The 22511-nt window shown below is 34.7% G+C and overlaps 6 non-coding genes across 6 annotated transcripts; all 6 read right to left on the bottom strand.

Moving 5' to 3' along the window:
- Positions 1–1103: 1103 nt before the first annotated feature.
- Positions 1104–1177, bottom strand: TRNAS-ACU (transfer RNA serine (anticodon ACU)). The gene has a single exon. It is a non-coding gene; the product is annotated as a tRNA-Ser (tRNA).
- Positions 1178–6941: 5764 nt separating this feature from the next.
- TRNAS-ACU (transfer RNA serine (anticodon ACU)) lies at positions 6942–7015 on the bottom strand. The gene has a single exon. It is a non-coding gene; the product is annotated as a tRNA-Ser (tRNA).
- A 2263-nt stretch (positions 7016–9278) lies between these two features.
- On the bottom strand, positions 9279–9352 carry TRNAS-ACU (transfer RNA serine (anticodon ACU)). The gene has a single exon. It is a non-coding gene; the product is annotated as a tRNA-Ser (tRNA).
- A 4607-nt stretch (positions 9353–13959) lies between these two features.
- On the bottom strand, positions 13960–14033 carry TRNAS-ACU (transfer RNA serine (anticodon ACU)). The gene has a single exon. It is a non-coding gene; the product is annotated as a tRNA-Ser (tRNA).
- Positions 14034–15129: 1096 nt separating this feature from the next.
- Positions 15130–15203, bottom strand: TRNAS-ACU (transfer RNA serine (anticodon ACU)). Its single transcript has one exon. It is a non-coding gene; the product is annotated as a tRNA-Ser (tRNA).
- Positions 15204–17466: 2263 nt separating this feature from the next.
- Positions 17467–17540, bottom strand: TRNAS-ACU (transfer RNA serine (anticodon ACU)). Its single transcript has one exon. It is a non-coding gene; the product is annotated as a tRNA-Ser (tRNA).
- Between the last annotated feature and the right edge of the window lie 4971 nt (positions 17541–22511).

The following is a 22511-nucleotide window of genomic DNA, read 5'->3' as shown; positions in this document are numbered from 1 at the left end:
ACAGAGACACTTTGCAAAAAGCACATACTGACAAAGGCTAATAAACATACATCTAGAACGTTTCCTAGAAAAACTTTAAAAAGTCAATAATCTGGAGAGTTTTTGTAAGATGTTTCTTCCATCCACCAACGAAGAAACACATTGGTACTTTCCCATGATGACTGAGTGCTTCAGGATCTCTTGCACTTACATGTACAGCAGAGTACTGCAATGGAAGCATGCTGGGCCCATAACCCAGAGGTAGGCAGATTAAAACTATCCTCTGCTATATGCATTTTTTTTGTTAATTAAAGTAATCCAAAACTGGGATTGATATTTTTGCTCATTTATTTTTCATTAAAGTACAATAACTTTTACCATTTTAATTTGTTTTAATAGTATATTGAAAGTATTGTTTTCTTTTAAAAATCCACTTAATTTTCTTTACCCTATTATTAAAATGGTAATTGACAAAAACAAACTACATTGTCACCAGAAGAGCAATACAAAATGTACAAGTGATATATTAAAATCATCTTTCCAGCTTGAATTTCAATGATGCATTGGGGCAACGATTTTGTGAGAAACATTTTCACCCTTAAATAAAGATTTTCTTAATTCCTTACCTGTGTGCTAATTAGATATCACCTTGTTTTCACATTAAACAGACTTCCACATGAGAAAGCAGCAAGGATGCAGTGGCGTTAATGTTTCCTGGTGTCAACCTGTATTATTTCAGTAGAAATTGAAATGAGGATGCATCTTGCTGCCTTTCCAATGAAGCAAGTTTAATTTAGTAATAGGTGAAAAACCATCCCTACAAAGGTGTTAATCAGAGACTTGGCTTTGTGGACACTTTTCAGAGAACAAATTTGTTAGCATAAAAATAAAGCCAGAAAATGAAGAGCTGTTTAATCACTCAATTGGATTTTTTTGCCAGCATATTTCTTTTTCTCTGCAACCCACTGCTAAATTGTGCTTCCTATCTGTTTTTATAAAATCACTGAATCAAATCTAACTCTGATTACATCAGAGAAGGCCAGGTACCCTACACCATAACAGGGGGTTTGAAATTTTGACTTGTCTACTTAAAGATCACCAAAATCTGATAACAAGGTCAATTACGTCCCTGGGTGGGATTAAACCACCAACCTTTTGGTTAGTAGCCAGACACACTAACCGATTGCGCCACAGAGACACTTTGCAAAATTAACATACTGACAAAGGCTAATAAGCATACATCTAGAACGTTTCCTAGAAAAACTTTAAAAAGTCAATAATCTGGAGAGTTTTTGTAAGATGTTTCTTCCATCAACCAACGAAGAAACACATTGGTACTTTCCCATGATGAGTGAGTGCTTCAGGATCTCTTGCACTTACATGTACAGCAGAGTACTGCAATGGAAGCATGCTGGGCCCATAACCCAGAGGTAGGCAGATTGAAACTATCCTTTGCTATATGCATTTTTTTTTGTTAATTTAAGTAATCAAAACTGGGATTGATATTTTTGCTCTTTTATTTTTACTTAAAGTACAATAACTTTTACCATTTTAATTTGTTTTAATAGTATATTGACAGTATAGTTTTCTTTAAAAAATCCACTTAATTTTCTTTACCCTATTATTAAAAGGGTAATTGACAAAAACAAACTACATTGTCACCAGAAGAGCAATACAAAATGTACAAGTGATATATTAAAATCATCTTTCCAGCTTGAATTTCAATGATGCATTGGGGCAACGATTTTGTGAGAAACATCTTCACCCTTAAATAAAGATTTTCTTAATTCCTTACCTGTGTGCTAATTAGATATCACCTTGTTTTCACATTAAACAGACTTCTACATGAGAAAGCAGCAAGGATGCAGTGGCGTTAATGTTTCCTGGTGTCAACCTGTATTATTTCAGTAGACATTGAAATGAGGATGCATCTTGCTGCCTTTCCAATGAAGCAAGTTTAATTTAGTAATAGGTGAAAAACCATCCCTACAAAGGTGTTAATCAGAGACTTGGCTTTGTGGACACTTTTCAGAGAACAAATTTGTTAGCATAAAAATAAAGCCAGAAAATGAAGAGCTGTTTAATCACTCAATTGGATTTTTTTTGCCAGCATATTTCTTTTTCTCTGCAACCCACTGCTAAATTGTGCTTCCTAGCTGTTTTTATAAAATCAATGAATCAAATCTAACTCTGATTACATCAGAGCAGGCGAGGTACCCTACACCAGAAAAGGGGGTTTGAAATTTTGACTTGTCTACTTAAAGATCACCAAAATCTGATAACAAGGTCAATTACGTCCCTGGGTGTGATTGAACCACCAACCATTTGGTTAGTAGCCAGACACACTAACCGATTGCGCCACAGAGACACTTTGCAAAAAGTACATACTGACAAAGGCTAATAAGCATACATCTAGAACGTTTCCTAGAAAAACTTTAAAAAGTCAATAATCTGGAGAGTTTTTGTAAGATGTTTCTTCCATCAACCAACGAAGAAACACATTGGTACTTTCCCATGATGAGTGAGTGCTTCAGGATCTCTTGCACTTACATGTGCAGCAGAGTACTGCAATGGAAGCATGCTGGGCCCATAACCCAGAGGTAGGCAGATTGAAACTATCCTTTGCTATATGCATTTTTTTTTGTTAATTTAAGTAATCAAAACTGGGATTGATATTTTTGCTCTTTTATTTTTACTTAAAGTACAATATCTTTTACCATTTTAATTTGTTTTAATAGTATATTGACAGTATAGTTTTCTTTCAAAAATCCACTTAATTTTCTTTACCCTATTATTAAAATGGTAATTGACAAAAACAAACTACATTGTCACCAGAAGAGCAATACAAAATGTACAAGTGATATATTAAAATCATCTTTCCAGCTTGAATTTCAATGATGCATTGGGGCAACGATTTTGTGAGAAACATTTTCACCCTTAAATAAAGATTTTCTTAATTCCTTACCTGTGTGCTAATTAGATATCACCTTGTTTTCACATTAAACAGACTTCCACATGAGAAAGCAGCAAGGATGCAGTGGCGTTAATGTTTCCTGGTGTCAACCTGTATTATTTCAGTAGACATTGAAATGAGGATGCATCTTGCTGCCTTTCCAATGAAGCAAGTTTAATTTAGTAATAGGTTAAAAACCATCCTTACAAAGGTGTTAATCAGAGACTTGGCTTTGTGGACACTTTTCAGAGAACAAATTTGTTAGCATAAAAATAAAGCTAGAAAATTAAGAGCTGTTTAATCACTCAATTGGATTTTTTTTTGCCAGCATATTTCTTTTTCTCTGCAACCCACTGCTAAATTGTGCTTCCTAGCTGTTTTTATAAAATCACTGAATCAAATCTAACTCTGATTACACCAGAGAAGGCCAGGTACCCTACACCATAACAGGGGGTTTGAAATTTTGACTTGTCTACTTAAAGATCACCAAAATCTGATAACAAGGTCAATTACGTCCCTGGTTGGGATTGAACCACTAACCTTTTGGTTAGTAGCCGGACACACTAACCGATTGTGCCACAGAGACACTTTGCAAAAAGTACATACTGACAAAGTCTAATAAGCATACATCTAGAACGTTTCCTAGAAAAACTTTAAAAAGTCAATAATCTGGAGAGTTTTTGTAAGATGTTTCTTCCATCAACCAATGAAGACACACATTGGTACTTTCCCATGATGAGTGAGTGCTTCAGGATCTATTGCACTTACATGTGCAGCAGAGTACAGCAATGGAAGCATGCTGGGCACATAACCCAGAGGTAGGCAGATTGAAACTATCCTTTGCTATATGCATTTTTTTTGTTAATTAAAGTAATCCAAAACTGGGATTGATATGTTGGCTCTTTTATTTTTACTTACAGTACAATAACTTTTACCATTTTAATTTGTTTTAATAGTATATAGACAGTATTGTTTTCTTTCAAAAATCCACTTAATTTTCTTTACCGTATTATTAAAATGGTAATTGACAAAAACAAACTACATTGTCACCAGAAGAGCAATACAAAATGTACAAGTGATATATTAAAATCATCTTTCCAGCTTGAATTTCAATGATGCATTGGGGCAACGATTTTGTGAGAAACATTTTCACCCTTAAATAAAGATTTTCTTAATTCCTTACCTGTGTGCTAATTAGATATCACCTTGTTTTCACATTAAACAGACTTCCACATGAGAAAGCAGCAAGGATGCAGTGGCGTTAATGTTTCCTGGTGTCAACCTGTATTATTTCAGTAGAAATTGAAATGAGGATGCATCTTGCTGCCTTTCCAATGAAGCAAGTTTAATTTAGTAATAGGTTAAAAACCATCCTTACAAAGGTGTTAGAGACTTGGCTTTGTGGACACTTTTCAGAGAACAAATTTGTTAGCATAAAAATAAAGCCAGAAAATGAAGAGCTGTTTAATCACTCAATTGGATTTTTTTTGCCAGCATATTTCTTTTTCTCTGCAACCCACTGCTAAATTGTGCTTCCTAGCTGTTTTTATAAAATCAATGAATCAAATCTAACTACATCAGAGAAGGCCAGGTACCCTACACCAGAACAGGGGGCTTGAAATTTTGACTTGTCTACTTAAAGATCACCAAAATCTGATAACAAGGTCAATTACGCCCCTGGGTGGGATTGAACCACCAACCTTTTGGTTTATAGCCATACACACTAACTGATTGCGCCACAGAGACACTTTGCAAAAGTACATACTGACAAAGGCTAATAAGCATTCATCTAAAACGTTTCCTAGAAAAACTTTAAAAAGTCAATAATCTGGAGAGTTTTTGTAAGATGTTTCTTCCATCCACCAACGAAGAAACACATTGGTACTTTCCCATGATGAGTGAGTGCTTCAGGATCTCTTGCACTTACATGTGCAGCAGAGTACTGCAATGGAAGCATGCTGGGCCCATAACCCAGAGGTAGGCAGATTAAAACTATCCTCTGCTATATGCATTTTTTTTGGTAATTAAAGTAATCCAAAACTGGGATTGATATTTTTGCTCTTTTATTTTTCATTAAAGTACAATAACTTTTACCATTTTAATTTGTTTTAATAGTATATTGAAAGTATTGTTTTCTTTTAAAAATCCACTTAATTTTCTTTACCCTATTATTAAAATGGTAATTGACAAAAACAAACTACATTGTCACCAGAAGAGCAATACAAAATGTACAAGTGATATATTAAAATCATCTTTCCAGCTTGAATTTCAATGATGCATTGGGGCAACAATTTTGTGAGAAACATCTTCACCCTTAAATACAGATTTTCTTAATTCCTTACCTGTGTGCTAATTAGATATCACCTTGTTTTCACATTAAACAGACTTCCACATGAGAAAGCAGCAAGGATGCAGTGTCGTTAATGTTTCCTGGTGTCAACCTGTATTATTTCAGTAGACATTGAAATGAGGATGCATCTTGCTGCCTTTCCAATGAAGCAAGTTTAATTTAGTAATAGGTGAAAAACCATCCTTACAAAGGTGTTAATCAGAGACTTGGCTTTGTGGAAACTTTTCAGAGAACAAATTTGTTAGCATAAAAATAAAGCCAGAAAATGAAGAGCTGTTTAATCACTCAATTGGATTTTTTTGCCATCATATTTCTTTTTCTCTGCAACCCACTGCTAAATTGTGCTTCCTAGCTGTTTTTATAAAATCACTGAATCAAATCTAACTCTGATTACATCAGAGAAGGCCAGGTACCCTACACCATAAGAGGGGGTTTGAAATTTTGACTTGTCTACTTAAAGATCACCAAAATCTGATAACAAGGTCAACTACGTCCCTGGGTGGGATTGAACCACCAACCTTTTGGTTAATAGCCATACACACTAACTGATTGCGCCACAGAGACACTTTGCAAAAGTCCATACTGACAAAGGCTAATAAGCATTCATCTAAAACGTTTCCTTGAAAAACTTTAAAAAGTCAATAATCTGGAGAGTTTTTGTAAGATGTTTCTTCCATCAACCAACGAAGAAACACATTGGTACTTTCCCATGATGACTGAGTGCTTCAGGATCTCTTGCACTTACATGTGCAGCAGAGTACAGCAATGGAAGCATGCTGGGCCCATAACCCAGCGGTAGGCAGATTGAAACTATCCTTTGCTATATGCATTTTTTTTGTTAATTTAAGTAATCAAAACTGGGATTGATATTTTTGCTCTTTTATTTTTACTTGAAGTACAATAACTTTTACCATTTTAATTTGTTTGAATAGTATATTGACAGTATAGTTTTCTTTAAAAAATCCACTTAATTTTCTTTACCCTATTATTAAAAGGGTAATTGACAAAAACAAACTACATTGTCACCAGAAGAGCAATACAAAATGTACAAGTGATATATTAAAATCATCTTTCCAGCTTGAATTTCAATGATGCATTGGGGCAACGATTTTGTGAGAAACATCTTCACCCTTAAATAAAGATTTTCTTAATTCCTTACCTGTGTGCTAATTAGATATCACCTTGTTTTCACATTAAACAGACTTCCACATGAGAAAGCAGCAAGGATGCAGTGGCGTTAATGTTTCCTGGTGTCAACCTGTATTATTTCAGTAGAAATTGAAATGAGGATGCATCTTGCTGCCTTTCCAATGAAGCAAGTTTAATTTAGTAATAGGTGAAAAACCATCCCTACTAAGGTGTTAATCAGAGACTTGGCTTTGTGGACACTTTTCAGAGAACAAATTTGTTAGCATAAAAATAAAGCCAGAAAATGAAGAGCTGTTTAATCACTCAATTGGATTTTTTTTTGCCAGCATATTTCTTTTTCTCTGCAACCCACTGCTAAATTGTGCTTCCTATCTGTTTTTATAAAATCACTGAATCAAATCTAACTCTGATTACATCAGAGAAGGCCAGGTACCCTACACCATAACAGGGGGTTTGAAATTTTGACTTGTCTACTTAAAGATCACCAAAATCTGATAACAAGGTCAATTACGTCCCTGGATGGGATTGAACCACCAACCTTTTGGTTAGTAGCCAGACACACTAACCGATTGCGCCACAGAGACACTTTGTAAAAATTACATACTGACAAAGGCTAATAAGCATACATCTAGAACGTTTCCTAGAAAAACTTTAAAAAGTCAATAATCTGGAGAGTTTTTGTAAGATGTTTCTTCCATCAACCAACGAAGAAACACATTGGTACTTTCCCATGATGAGTGAGTGCTTCAGGATCTCTTGCACTTACATGTGCAGCAGAGTACTGCAATGGAAGCATGCTGGGCCCATAACCCAGAGGTAGGCAGATTGAAACTATCCTTTGCTATATGCATTTTTTTTTGTTAATTTAAGTAATCAAAACTGGGATTGATATTTTTGCTCTTTTATTTTTACTTAAAGTACAATAACTTTTACCATTTTAATTTGTTTTAATAGTATATTGACAGTATAGTTTTCTTTAAAAAATCCACTTAATTTTCTTTACCCTATTATTAAAAGGGTAATTGACAAAAACAAACTACATTGTCACCAGAAGAGCAATACAAAATGTACAAGTGATATATTAAAATCATCTTTCCAGCTTGAATTTCAATGATGCATTGGGGCAACGATTTTGTGAGAAACATCTTCACCCTTAAATAAAGATTTTCTTAATTCCTTACCTGTGTGCTAATTAGATATCACCTTGTTTTCACATTAAACAGACTTCTACATGAGAAAGCAGCAAGGATGCAGTGGCGTTAATGTTTCCTGGTGTCAACCTGTATTATTTCAGTAGACATTGAAATGAGGATGCATCTTGCTGCCTTTCCAATGAAGCAAGTTTAATTTAGTAATAGGTGAAAAACCATCCCTACAAAGATGTTAATCAGAGACTTGGCTTTGTGGACACTTTTCAGAGAACAAATTTGTTAGCATAAAAATAAAGCCAGAAAATGAATAGCTGTTTAATCACTCAATTGGATTTTTTTGCCAGCATATTTCTTTTTCTCTGCAACCCACTGCTAAATTGTGCTTCCTAGCTGTTTTTATAAAATCAATGAATCAAATCTAACTCTGATTACATCAGAGAAGGCCAGGTACCCTACACCAGAACAGGGGGTTTGAAATTTTGACTTGTCTACTTAAAGATCACCAAAATCTGATAACAAGGTCAATTACGTCCCTGGTTGGGATTGAACCACCAACCATTTGGTTAGTAGCCAGACACACTAACCGATTGCGCCACAGAGACACTTTGCAAAAACCACATACTGACAAATGCTAATAAGCATACATCTAGAACGTTTCCTAGAAAAACTTTAAAAAGTCAATAATCTGGAGAGTTTTTGTAAAATGTTTCTTCCATCAACCAACGAAGAAACACATTGGTACTTTCCCATGATGAGTGAGTGCTTCAGGATCTCTTGCACTTACATGTGCAGCAGAGTACTGCAATGGAAGCATGCTGGGCCCATAACCCAGAGGTAGGCAGATTGAAACTATCCTTTGCTATATGCATTTTTTTTGTTAATTTAAGTAATCAAAACTGGGATTGATATTTTTGCTCTTTTATTTTTACTTGAAGTACAATAACTTTTACCATTTTAATTTGTTTGAATAGTATATTGACAGTATTGTTTTCTTTTAAAAATCCACTTAATTTTCTTTACCCTATTATTAAAATGGTAATTGACAAAAACAAACTACATTGTCACCAGAAGAGCAATACAAAATGTACAAGTGATATATTAAAATCATCTTTCCAGCTTGAATTTCAATGATGCATTGGGGCAACGATTTTGTGAGAACATTTTCACCCTTAAATAAAGATTTTCTTAATTCCTTACCTGTGTGCTAATTAGATATCACCTTGTTTTCACATTAAACAGACTTCCACATGAGAAAGCAGCAAGGATGCAGTGGCGTTAATGTTTCCTGGTGTCAACCTGTATTATTTCAGTAGAAATTGAAATGAGGATGCATCTTGCTGCCTTTCCAATGAAGCAAGTTTAATTTAGTAATAGGTGAAAAACCATCCCTACAAAGGTGTTAATCAGAGACTTGGCTTTGTGGACACTTTTCAGAGAACAAATTTGTTAGCATAAAAATAAAGCCAGAAAATGAAGAGCTGTTTAATCACTCAATTGGATTTTTTTTGCCAGCATATTTCTTTTTCTCTGCAACCCACTGCTAAATTGTGCTTCCTATCTGTTTTTATAAAATCACTGAATCAAATCTAACTCTGATTACATCAGAGAAGGCCAGGTACCCTACACCATAACAGGGGGTTTGAAATTTTGACTTGTCTACTTAAAGATCACCAAAATCTGATAACAAGGTCAATTACGTCCCTGGGTGGGATTAAACCACCAACCTTTTGGTTAGTAGCCAGACACACTAACCGATTGCGCCACAGAGACACTTTGTAAAAACTACATACTGACAAAGGCTAATAAGCATACATCTAGAACGTTTCCTAGAAAAACTTTAAAAAGTCAATAATCTGGAGAGTTTTTGTAAGATGTTTCTTCCATCAACCAACGAAGAAACACATTGGTACTTTCCCATGATGAGTGAGTGCTTCAGGATCTCTTGCACTTACATGTGCAGCAGAGTACTGCAATGGAAGCATGCTGGGCCCATAACCCAGAGGTAGGCAGATTGAAACTATCCTTTGCTATATGCATTTTTTTTTGTTAATTTAAGTAATCAAAACTGGGATTGATATTTTTGCTCTTTTATTTTTACTTAAAGTACAATAACTTTTACCATTTTAATTTGTTTTAATAGTATATTGATAGTATAGTTTTCTTTAAAAAATCCACTTAATTTTCTTTACCCTATTATTAAAAGGGTAATTGACAAAAACAAACTACATTGTCACCAGAAGAGCAATACAAAATGTACAAGTGATATATTAAAATCATCTTTCCAGCTTGAATTTCAATGATGCATTGGGGCAACGATTTTGTGAGAAACATCTTCACCCTTAAATAAAGATTTTCTTAATTCCTTACCTGTGTGCTAATTAGATATCACCTTGTTTTCACATTAAACAGACTTCTACATGAGAAAGCAGCAAGGATGCAGTGGCGTTAATGTTTCCTGGTGTCAACCTGTATTATTTCAGTAGACATTGAAATGAGGATGCATCTTGCTGCCTTTCCAATGAAGCAAGTTTAATTTAGTAATAGGTGAAAAACCATCCCTACAAAGGTGTTAATCAGAGACTTGGCTTTGTGGACACTTTTCAGAGAACAAATTTGTTAGCATAAAAATAAAGCCAGAAAATGAAGAGCTGTTTAATCACTCAATTGGATTTTTTTTGCCAGCATATTTCTTTTTCTCTGCAACCCACTGCTAAATTGTGCTTCCTAGCTGTTTTTATAAAATCACTGAATCAAATCTAACTCTGATTACATCAGAGAAGGCCAGGTACCCTACACCATAATAGGGGATTTGAAATTTTGACTTGTCTACTTAAAGATCACCAAAATCTGATAACAAGGTCAATTACGTCCCTGGGTGGGATTGAACCACCAACCTTTTGGTTATTAGCCGTGCACACTAACTGATTGCGCCACAAAGACACTTTGCAAAAGTATATACTGACAAAGGCTAATAAGCATTCATCTAAAACGTTTCCTAGAAAAACTTTAAAAAGTCAATAATCTGGAGAGTTTTTGTAAAATGTTTCTTCCATCAACCAACGAAGAAACACATTGGTACTTTCCCATGATGAGTGAGTGCTTCGGGATCTCTTGCACTTACATGTGCAGCAGAGTACAGCAATGGAAGCATGCTGGGCCCATAACCCAGCGGTAGGCAGATTGAAACTATCCTCTGCTATATGCATTTTTTTTTTGTTAATTAAAGTAATCCAAAACTGGGATTGATATTTTGGCTCTTTTATTTTTACTTAAAGTACAATAACTTTTACCATTTTAATTTGTTTTAATAGTATATTGACAGTATTGTTTTCTTTCAAAAATCCACTTAATTTTCTTTACCCTATTATTAAAATGGTAATTGACAAAAACAAACTACATTGTCACCAGAAGAGCAATACAAAATGTACAAGTGATATATTAAAATCATCTTTCCAGCTTGAATTTCAATGATGCATTGGGGCAACAATTTTGTGAGAAACATCTTCACCCTTAAATAAAGATTTTCTTAATTCCTTACCTGTGTGCTAATTAGATATCACCTTGTTTTCACATTAAACAGACTTCCACATGAGAAAGCAGCAAGGATACAGTGGCGTTAATGTTTCCTGGTGTCAACCTGTATTATTTCAGTAGACATTGAATTGAGGATGCATCTTGCTGCCTTTCCAATGAAGCAAGTTTAATTTAGTAATAGGTGAAAAACCATCCCTACAAAGGTGTTAATCAGAGACTTGGCTTTGTGGACACTTTTCAGAGAACAAATTTGTTAGCATAAAAATAAAGCCAGAAAATGAAGAGCTGTTTAATCACTCAATTGGATTTTTTTTGCCAGCATATTTATTTTTCTCTGCAACCCACTGCTAAATTGTGCTTCCTAGCTAATTTTATAAAATCACTGAATCAAATCTAACTCTGATTACATCAGAGAAGGCCAGGTACCCTACACCATAACAGGGGGTTTGAAATTTTGACTTGTCTACTTAAAGATCACCAAAATCTGATAACAAGGTCAATTAAGTCCCTGGTTGGGATTGAACCACCAACCTTTTGGTTAGTAGCCGGACACACTAACCGATTGCGCCACAGAGACACTTTGCAAAAAGTACATACTGACAAAGTCTAATAAGCATACATCTAGAACGTTTCCTAGAAAAACTTTAAAAAGTCAATAATCTGGAGAGTTTTTGTAAGATGTTTCTTCCATCAACCAATGAAGAAACACATTGGTACTTTCCCATGATGAGTGAGTGCTTCAGGATCTCTTGCACTTACATGTGCAGCAGAGTACTGCAATGGAAGCATGCTGGGCCCATAACCCAGAGGTAGGCAGATTGAAACTATCCTTTGCTATATGCATTTTTTTTTTGTTAATTTAAGTAAACAAAACTGGGATTGATATTTTTGCTCTTTTATTTTTACTTAAAGTACAATAACTTTTACCATTTTAATTTGTTTTAATAGTATATTGACAGTATAGTTTTCTTTAAAAAATCCACTTAATTTTCTTTACCCTATTATTAAAAGGGTAATTGACAAAAACAAACTACATTGTCACCAGAAGAGCAATACAAAATGTACAAGTGATATATTAAAATCATCTTTCCAGCTTGAATTTCAATGATGCATTGGGGCAACGATTTTGTGAGAAACATCTTCACCCTTAAATAAAGATTTTCTTAATTCCTTACCTGTGTGCTAATTAGATATCACCTTGTTTTCACATTAAACAGACTTCTATATGAGAAAGCAGCAAGGATGCAGTGGCGTTAATGTTTCCTGGTGTCAACCTGTATTATTTCAGTAGACATTGAAATGAGGATGCATCTTGCTGCCTTTCCAATGAAGCAAGTTTAATTTAGTAATAGGTGAAAAACCATCCCTACAAAGGTGTTAATCAGAGACTTGGCTTTGTGGACACTTTTCAGAGAACAAATTTGTTAGCATAAAAATAAAGCCAGAAAATGAAGAGCTGTTTAATCACTCAATTGGATTTTTTTTGCCAGCATATTTCTTTTTCTCTGCAACCCACTGCTAAATTGTGCTTCCTAGCTTTTTTTATAAAATCAATGAATCAAATCTAACTCTGATTACATCAGAGAAGGCCAGGTACCCTACACCATAACAGGGGGTTTGAAATTTTGACTTGTCTACTTAAAGATCACCAAAATCTGATAACAAGGTCAATTACGTCCCTGGTTGGGATTGAACCACCAACCTTTTGGTTAGTAGCAGGACACATTAACCGATTGCGCCACAGAGACACTTTGCAAAAAGAACATACTGACAAAGGCTAATAAGCATACATCTAGAACGTTTCCTAGAAAAACTTTAAAAAGTCAATAATCTGGAGAGTTTTTGTAAGATGTTTCTTCCATCAACCAACGAAGAAACACATTGGTACTTTCCCATGATGACTGAGTGCTTCAGGATCTCTTGCACTTACATGTGCAGCAGTGTACTGCAATGGAAGCATGCTGGGCCCATAACCCAGAGGTAGGCAGATTGAAACTATCCTTTGCTATATGCATTTTTTTTGTTAATTTAAGTAATCAAAACTGGGATTGATATTTTTGCTCTTTTATTTTTACTTAAAGTACAATAACTTTTACCATTTTAATTTGTTTTAATAGTATATTGACAGTATAGTTTTCTTTAAAAAATCCACTTAATTTTCTTTACCCTATTATTAAAAGGGTAATTGACAAAAACAAACTACATTGTCACCAGAAGAGCAATACAAAATGTACAAGTGATATATTAAAATCATCTTTCCAGCTTGAATTTCAATGATGCATTGGGGCAACAATTTTGTGAGAAACATCTTCACCCTTAAATACAGATTTTCTTAATTCCTTACCTGTGTGCTAATTAGATATCACCTTGTTTTCACATTAAACAGACTTCTACATGAGAAAGCAGCAAGGATGCAGTGGCGTTAATGTTTCCTGGTGTCAACCTGTATTATTTCAGTAGACATTGAAATGAGGATGCATCTTGCTGCCTTTCCAATGAAGCAAGTTTAATTTAGTAATAGGTGAAAAACCATCCCTACAAAGGTGTTAATCAGAGACTTGGCTTTGTGGACACTTTTCAGAGAACAAATTTGTTAGCATAAAAATAAAGCCAGAAAATGAAGAGCTGTTTAATCACTCAATTGGATTTTTTTTGCCAGCATATTTCTTTTTCTCTGCAACCCACTGCTAAATTGTGCTTCCTAGCTTTTTTTATAAAATCAATGAATCAAATCTAACTCTGATTACATCAGAGAAGACCAGGTACCCTACACCATAACAGGGGGTTTGAAAATTTGACTTGTCTACTTAAAGATCACCAAAATCTGATAACAAGGTCAATTACGTCCCTGGGTGGGATTGAACCACCAACCTTTTGGTTAGTAGCCGGACACACTAACCGATTGCGCCACAGAGACTCTTTACAAAAAGTACGTACTGACAAAGGCTAATAAGTATACATCTAGAACGTTTCCTAGAAAAACTTTAAAAAGTCAATAATCTGGAGAGTTTTTGTAAGATGTTTCTTCCATCAACCAACGAAGAAACACATTGGTACTTTCCCATGATGACTGAGTGCTTCAGGATCTCTTGCACTTACATGTGCAGCAGAGTACTGCAATGGAAGCATGCTGGGCCCATAACCCAGAGGTAGGCAGATTGAAACTATCCTTTGCTATATGCATTTTTTTTGTTAATTTAAGTAATCAAAACTGGGATTGATATTTTTGCTCTTTTATTTTTACTTAAAGTACAATAACTTTTACCATTTTAATTTGTTTTAATAGTATATTGACAGTATAGTTTTCTTTAAAAAATCCACTTAATTTTCTTTACCCTATTATTAAAAGGGTAATTGACAAAAACAAACTACATTGTCACCAGAAGAGCAATACAAAATGTACAAGTGATATATTAAAATCATCTTTCCAGCTTGAATTTCAATGATGCATTGGGGCAACGATTTTGTGAGAAACATCTTCACCCTTAAATAAAGATTTTCTTAATTCCTTACCTGTGTGCTAATTAGATATCACCTTGTTTTCACATTAAACAGACTTCTACATGAGAAAGCAGCAAGGATGCAGTGGCGTTAATGTTTCTTGGTGTCAACCTGTATTATTTCAGTAGACATTGAAATGAGGATGCATCTTGCTGCCTTTCCAATGAAGCAAGTTTAATTTAGTAATAGGTGAAAAACCATCCCTACAAAGGTGTTAATCAGAGACTTGGCTTTGTGGACACTTTTCAGAGAACAAATTTGTTAGCATAAAAATAAAGCCAGAAAATGAAGAGCTGTTTAATCACTCAATTGGATTTTTTTTTGCCAGCATATTTCTTTTTCTCTGCAACCCACTGCTAAATTGTGCTTCCTAGCTGTTTTTATAAAATCAATGAATCAAATCTAACTCTGATTACATCAGAGAAGGCCAGGTACCCTACACCATAAGAGGGGGTTTGAAATTTTGACTTGTCTACTTAAAGATCACCAAAATATGATAACAAGGTCAATTACGTCCCTGGGTGGGATTGAACCACCAACCTTTTGGTTAGTAGCCGGACACACTAACCGATTGCGCCACAGAGACACTTTGCAAAAAGTATATTCTGACAAAGGCTAATAAGCATACATCTAGAACGTTTCCTAGAAAAACTTTAAAAAGTCAATAATCTGGAGAGTTTATGTAAGATGTTTCTTCCATCAACCAACGAAGAAACACATTGGTACTTTCCCATGATGACTGAGTGCTTCAGGATCTCTTGCACTTACATGTGCAGCAGAGTACTGCAATGGAAGCATGCTGGGCCCATAACCCAGAGGTAGGCAGATTGAAACTATCCTTTGCTATATGCATTTTTTTTGTTAATTTAAGTAATCAAAACTGGGATTGATATTTTTGCTCTTTTATTTTTACTTAAAGTACAATAACTTTTACCATTTTAATTTGTTTTAATAGTATATTGACAGTATAGTTTTCTTTAAAAAATCCACTTAATTTTCTTTACCCTATTATTAAAAGGGTAATTGACAAAAACAAACTACATTGTCACCAGAAGAGCAATACAAAATGTACAAGTGATATATTAAAATCATCTTTCCAGCTTGAATTTCAATGATGCATTGGGGCAACGATTTTGTGAGAAACATCTTCACCCTTAAATAAAGATTTTCTTAATTCCTTTCCTGTGTGCTAATTAGATATCACCTTGTTTTCACATTAAACAGACTTCTACATGAGAAAGCAGCAAGGATGCAGTGGCGTTAATGTTTCCTGGTGTCAACCTGTATTATTTCAGTAGACATTGAAATGAGGATGCATCTTGCTGCCTTTCCAATGAAGCAAGTTTAATTTAGTAATAGGTGAAAAACCATCCCTACAAAGGTGTTAATCAGAGACTTGGCTTTGTGGACACTTTTCAGAGAACAAATTTGTTAGCATAAAAATAAAGCCAGAAAATGAAGAGCTGTTTAATCACTCAATTGGATTTTTTTTTGCCAGCATATTTCTTTTTCTCTGCAACCCTCTGCTAAATTGTGCTTCCTAGCTGTTTTTATAAAATCAATGAATCAAATCTAACTCTGATTACATCAGAGAAGGCCAGGTACCCTACACCATAACAGGGGGTTTGAAATTTTGACTTGTCTACTTAAAGATCACCAAAATCTGATAACAAGGTCAATTACGTCCCTGGGTGGGATTGAACCACCAACCTTTTGGTTAGTAGCCTGACACACTAACCGATTGCGCCACAGAGACACTTTGCAAAAATTACATACTGACAAAGGCTAATAAGCATACATCTAGAACGTTTCATAGAAAAACTTTAAAAAGTCAATAATCTGGAGAGTTTTTGTAAGATGTTTCTTCCATCAACCAACGAAGAAACACATTGGTACTTTCCCATGATGACTGAGTGCTTCAGGATCTCTTGCACTTACATGTGCAGCAGAGTACTGCAATGGAAGCATGCTGGGCCCATAACCCAAAGGTAGGCAGATTGAAACTATCCTTTGCTATATGCATTTTTTTTGTTAATTTAAGTAATCAAAACTGGGATTGATATTTTTGCTCTTTTATTTTTACTTGAAGTACAATAACTTTTACCATTTTAATTTGTTTGAATAGTATATTGACAGTATAGTTTTCTTTAAAAAATCAACTTAATTTTCTTTACCCTATTATTAAAAGGGTAATTGACAAAAACAAACTACATTGTCACCAGAAGAGCAATACAAAATGTACAAGTGATATATTAAAATCATCTTTCCAGCTTGAATTTCAATGATGCATTGGGGCAACGATTTTGTGAGAAACATCTTCACCCTTAAATAAAGATTTTCTTAATTCCTTACCTGTGTGCTAATTAGATATCACCTTGTTTTCACATTAAACAGACTTCCACATGAGAAAGCAGCAAGGATGCAGTGGCGTTAATGTTTCCTGGTGTCAACCTGTATTATTTCAGTAGAAATTGAAATGAGGATGCATCTTGCTGCCTTTCCAATGAAGCAAGTTTAATTTAGTAATAGGTGAAAAACCATCCCTACAAAGGTGTTAATCAGAGACTTGGCTTTGTGGACACTTTTCAGAGAACAAATTTGTTAGCATAAAAATAAAGCCAGAAAATGAAGAGCTGTTTAATCACTCAATTGGATTTTTTTCCAGCATATTTCTTTTTCTCTGCAACCCACTGCTAAATTGTGCTTCCTATCTGTTTTTATAAAATCACTGAATCAAATCTAACTCTGATTACATCAGAGAAGGCCAGGTACCCTACACCATAACAGGGGGTTTGAAATTTTGACTTGTCTACTTAAAGATCACCAAAATCTGATAACAAGGTCAATTACGTCTCTGGGTGGGATTGAACCACCAACCTTTTGGTTAGTAACCAGACACACTAACCGATTGCGCCACAGAGACACTTTGTAAAAAGTACGTACTGACAAAGGCTAATAAGCATACATCTAGAACGTTTCCTAGAAAAACTTTAAAAAGTCAATAATCTGGAGAGTTTTTGTAAGATGTTTCTTCCATCAACCAACGAAGAAACACATTGGTACTTTCCTATGATGAGTGAGTGCTTCAGGATCTCTTGCACTTACATGTGCAGCAGAGTACTGCAATGGAAGCGTGCTGGGCCCATAACCCAGAGGTAGGCAGATTGAAACTATCCTTTGCTATATGCATTTTTTTTGTTAATTTAAGTAAACAAAACTGGGATTGATATTTTTGCTCTTTTATTTTTACTTAAAGTACAATAACTTTTACCATTTTAATTTGTTTTAATAGTATATTGACAGTATTGTTTTCTTTCAAAAATCCACTTAATTTTCTTTACCCTATTATTAAAATGGTAATTGACAAAAACAAACTACATTGTCATCATAAGAGCAATACAAAATGTACAAGTGATATATTAAAATCATCTTTCCAGCTTGAATTTCAATGATGCATTGGGGCAACGATTTTGTTAGAAACATCTTCACCCTTAAATAAAGATTTTCTTAATTCCTTACCTGTGTGCTAATTAGATATCACCTTGTTTTCACATTAAACAGACTTCCACATGAGAAAGCAGCAAGGATGCAGTGGCGTTAATGTTTCCTGGTGTCAACCCGTATTATTTCAGTAGACATTGAAATGAGGATGCATCTTGCTGCCTTTCCAATGAAGCAAATTTAATTTAGTAATAGGTGAAAAACCATCCCTACAAAGGTGTTAATCAGAGACTTGGCTTTGTGGACACTTTTCAGAGAACAAATTTGTTAGCATAAAAATAAAGCCAGAAAATTAAGAGCTGTTTAATCACTCAATTGGATTTTTTTGCCAGCATATTTCTTTTTCTCTGCAACCCACTGCTAAATTGTGCTTCCTAGCTGTTTTTATAAAATCACTGAATCAAATCTAACTCTGATTACATCAGAGAAGGCCAGGTACCCTACAACATAAGAGGGGGTTTGAAATGTTGACTTGTCTACTTAAAGATCACCAAAATCTGATCACAAGGTCAATTACGTCCCTGGGTGGGATTGAACCACCAACCTTTTGGTTTATAGCCGTTCACACTAACTGATTGCGCCACAGAGACACTTTGCAAAAGTATATACTGACAAAGGCTAATAAGCATTCATCTAAAACGTTTCCTAGAAAAACTTTAAAAAGTCAATAATCTGGAGAGTTTTTGTAAGATGTTTCTTCCATCCACCAACGAAGAAACACATTGGTACTTTCCCATGATGAGTGAGTGCTTCAGGATCTCTTGCACTTACATGTGCAGCAAAGTACTGCAATGGAAGCATGCTGGGCCCATAACCCAGAGGTAGGCAGATTAAAACTATCCTCTGCTATATGCATATTTTTTTGTTAATTAAAGTAATCCAAAACTGGGATTGATATTTTTGCTCTTTTATTTTTCATTAAAGTACAATAACTTTTACCATTTTAATTTGTTTTAATAGTATATTGAAAGTATTATTTTCTTTAAAAAATCCACTTAATTTTCTTTACCCTATTATTAAAATGGTAATTGACAAAAACAAACTACATTGTCACCAGAAGAGCAATACAAAATGTACAAGTGATATATTAAAATCATCTTTCCAGCTTGAATTTCAATGATGCATTGGGGCAACGATTTTGTGAGAAACATCTTCACCCTTAAATAAAGATTTTCTTAATTCCTTACCTGTGTGCTAATTAGATATCACCTTGTTTTCACATTAAACAGACTTCCACATGAGAAAGCAGCAAGGATGCAGTGGCGATAATGTTTCCTGGTGTCAACCTGTATTATTTCAGTAGACATTGAAATGAGGATGCATCTTGCTGCCTTTCCAATGAAGCAAGTTTAATTTAGTAATAGGTGAAAAACCATCCTTACAAAGGTGTTAATCAGAGACTTGGCTTTGTGGACACTTTTCAGAGAACAAATTTGTTAGCATAAAAATAAAGCCAGAAAATGAAGAGCTGTTTAATCACTCAATTGGATTTTTTTGCCAGCATATTTCTTTTTCTCTGCAACCCACTGCTAAATTGTGCTTCCTAGCTGTTTTTATAAAATCACTGAATCAAATCTAACTCTGATTACATCAGAGAAGGCCAGGTACCCTACACCATAAGAGGGGGTTTGAAATTTTGACTTGTCTACTTAAAGATCACCAAAATCTGATAACAAGGTCAATTACGTCCCTGGGTGGGATTGAACCACCAACCTTTTAGTTAATAGCCATACACACTAACTGATTGCGCCACAGAGACACTTTGCAAAAGTACATACTGACAAAGGCTAATAAGCATTCATCTAAAACGTTTCCTAGAAAAACTTTAAAAAGTCAATAATCTGGAGAGTTTTTGTAAGATGTTTCTTCCATCAACCAACGAAGAAACACATTGGTACTTTCCCATGATGAGTGAGTGCTTCAGGATCTACTGCACTTACATGTGCAGTAGAGTACAGCAATGGAAGCATGCTGGGCACATAACCCAGAGGTAAGCAGATTGAAACTATCCTCTGCTATATGCATTTTTTTTTGTTAATTAAAGTAATCCAAAACTGGGATTGATATTTTGGCTCTTTTATTTTTACTTAAAGTACAATAACTTTTACCATTTTAATTTGTTTTAATAGTATATTGACAGTATTGTTTTCTTTCAAAAATCCACTTAATTTTCTTTACCCTATTATTAAAATGGTAATTGACAAAAACAAACTACATTGTCACCAGAAGAGCAATACAAAATGTACAAGTGATATATTAAAATCATCTTTCCAGTTTGAATTTCAATGATGCATTGGGGCAACGATTTTGTGAGAAACATCTTCACCCTTAAATAAAGATTTTCTTAATTCCTTACCTGTGTGCTAATTAGATATCACCTTGTTTTCACATTAAACAGACTTCTACATGAGAAAGCAGCAAGGATGCAGTGGCGGTAATGTTTCCTGGTGTCAACCTGTATTATTTCAGTAGACATTGAAATGAAGATGCATCTTGCTGCCTTTCCAATGAAGCAAGTTTAATTTAGTAATAGGTGAAAAACCATCCCTACAAAGGTGTTAATCAGAGACTTGGCTTTGTGGACACTTTTCAGAGAACAAATTTGTTAGCATAAAAATAAAGCCAGAAAATGAAGAGCTGTTTAATCACTCAATTGGATTTTTTTTGCCAGCATATTTCTTTTTCTCTGCAACCCACTGCTAAATTGTGCTTCCTAGCTGTTTTTATTAAATCACTGAATCAAATCTAACTCTGATTACATCAGAAAAGGCCAGGTACCCTACACCATAACAGGGGGTTTGAAATTTTGACTTGTCTACTTAAAGATCACCAAAATCTGATAACAAGGTCAATTACGTCCCTGGGTGGGATTGAACCACCAACATTTTGGTTAGTAGCCGGACACACTAACCTATTGCGCCACAGAGACACTTTGTAAAAAGTACATACTGACAAAGGCTAATAAGCATACATCTAGAACGTTTCCTAGAAAATCTTTAAAAAGTCAATAATCTGGAGAGTTTTTGTAAGATGTTTCTTCCATCAACCAACGAAGAAACACATTGGTACTTTCCTATGATGAGTGAGTGCTTCAGGATCTCTTGCACTTACATGTGCAGCAGAGTACTGCAATGGAAGCATGCTGGGCCCATAACCCAGAGGTAGGCAGATTGAAACTATCCTTTGCTATATGCATTTTTTTTGTTAATTTAAGTAATCAAAACTGGGATTGATATTTTTGCTCTTTTATTTTCACTTAAAGTACAATAACTTTTACCATTTTAATTTGTTTTAATAGTATATTGACAGTATTGTTTTCTTTCAAAAATCCACTTAATTTTCTTTACCCTATTATTAAAATGGTAATTGACAAAAACAAACTACATTGTCACCAGAAGAGCAATACAAAATGTACAAGTGATATATTAAAATCATCTTTCCAGCTTGAATTTCAATGATGCATTGGGGCAACGATTTTGTGAGAAACATCTTCACCCTTAAATAAAGATTTTCTTAATTCCTTACCTGTGTGCTAATTAGATATCACCTTGTTTTCACATTAAACAGACTTCCACATGAGAAAGCAGCAAGGATGCAGTGGCGTTAATGTTTCCTGGTGTCAACCCGTATTATTTCAGTAGACATTGAAATGAGGATGCATCTTGCTGCCTTTCCAATGAAGCAAATTCAATTTAGTAATAGGTGAAAAACCATCCCTACAAAGGTGTTAATCAGAGACTTGGCTTTGTGGACACTTTTCAGAGAACAAATTTGTTAGCATAAAAATAAAGCCAGAAAATTAAGAGCTGTTTAATCACTCAATTGGATTTTTTTGCCAGCATATTTCTTTTTCTCTGCAACCCACTGCTAAATTGTGCTTCCTAGCTGTTTTTATAAAATCACTGAATCAAATCTAACTCTGATTACATCAGAGAAGGCCAGGTACCCTACACCATAAGAGGGGGTTTGAAATGTTGACTTGTCTACTTAAAGATCACCAAAATCTGATCACAAGGTCAATTACGTCCCTGGGTGGGATTGAACCACCAACCTTTTGGTTTACAGCCATTCACACTAACTGATTGCGCCACAGAGACACTTTGCAAAAGTATATACTGACAAAGGCTAATAAGCATTCATCTAAAACGTTTCCTAGAAAAACTTTAAAAAGTCAATAATCTGGAGAGTTTTTGTAAGATGTTTCTTCCATCCACCAACGAAGAAACACATTGGTACTTTCCCATGATGAGTGAGTGCTTCAGGATCTCTTGCACTTACATGTGCAGCAAAGTACTGCAATGGAAGCATGCTGGGCCCATAACCCAGAGGTAGGCAGATTAAAACTATCCTCTGCTATATGCATATTTTTTGTTAATTAAAGTAATCCAAAACT

This window comes from Pseudophryne corroboree, chromosome 8 (assembly GCF_028390025.1).
Source record: "Pseudophryne corroboree isolate aPseCor3 chromosome 8, aPseCor3.hap2, whole genome shotgun sequence".
NCBI lineage: Eukaryota > Metazoa > Chordata > Amphibia > Anura > Myobatrachidae > Pseudophryne > Pseudophryne corroboree.
Note: the sequence above shows the minus strand (reverse complement) of the source record. Positions and strands in the feature narration are given on the sequence as shown.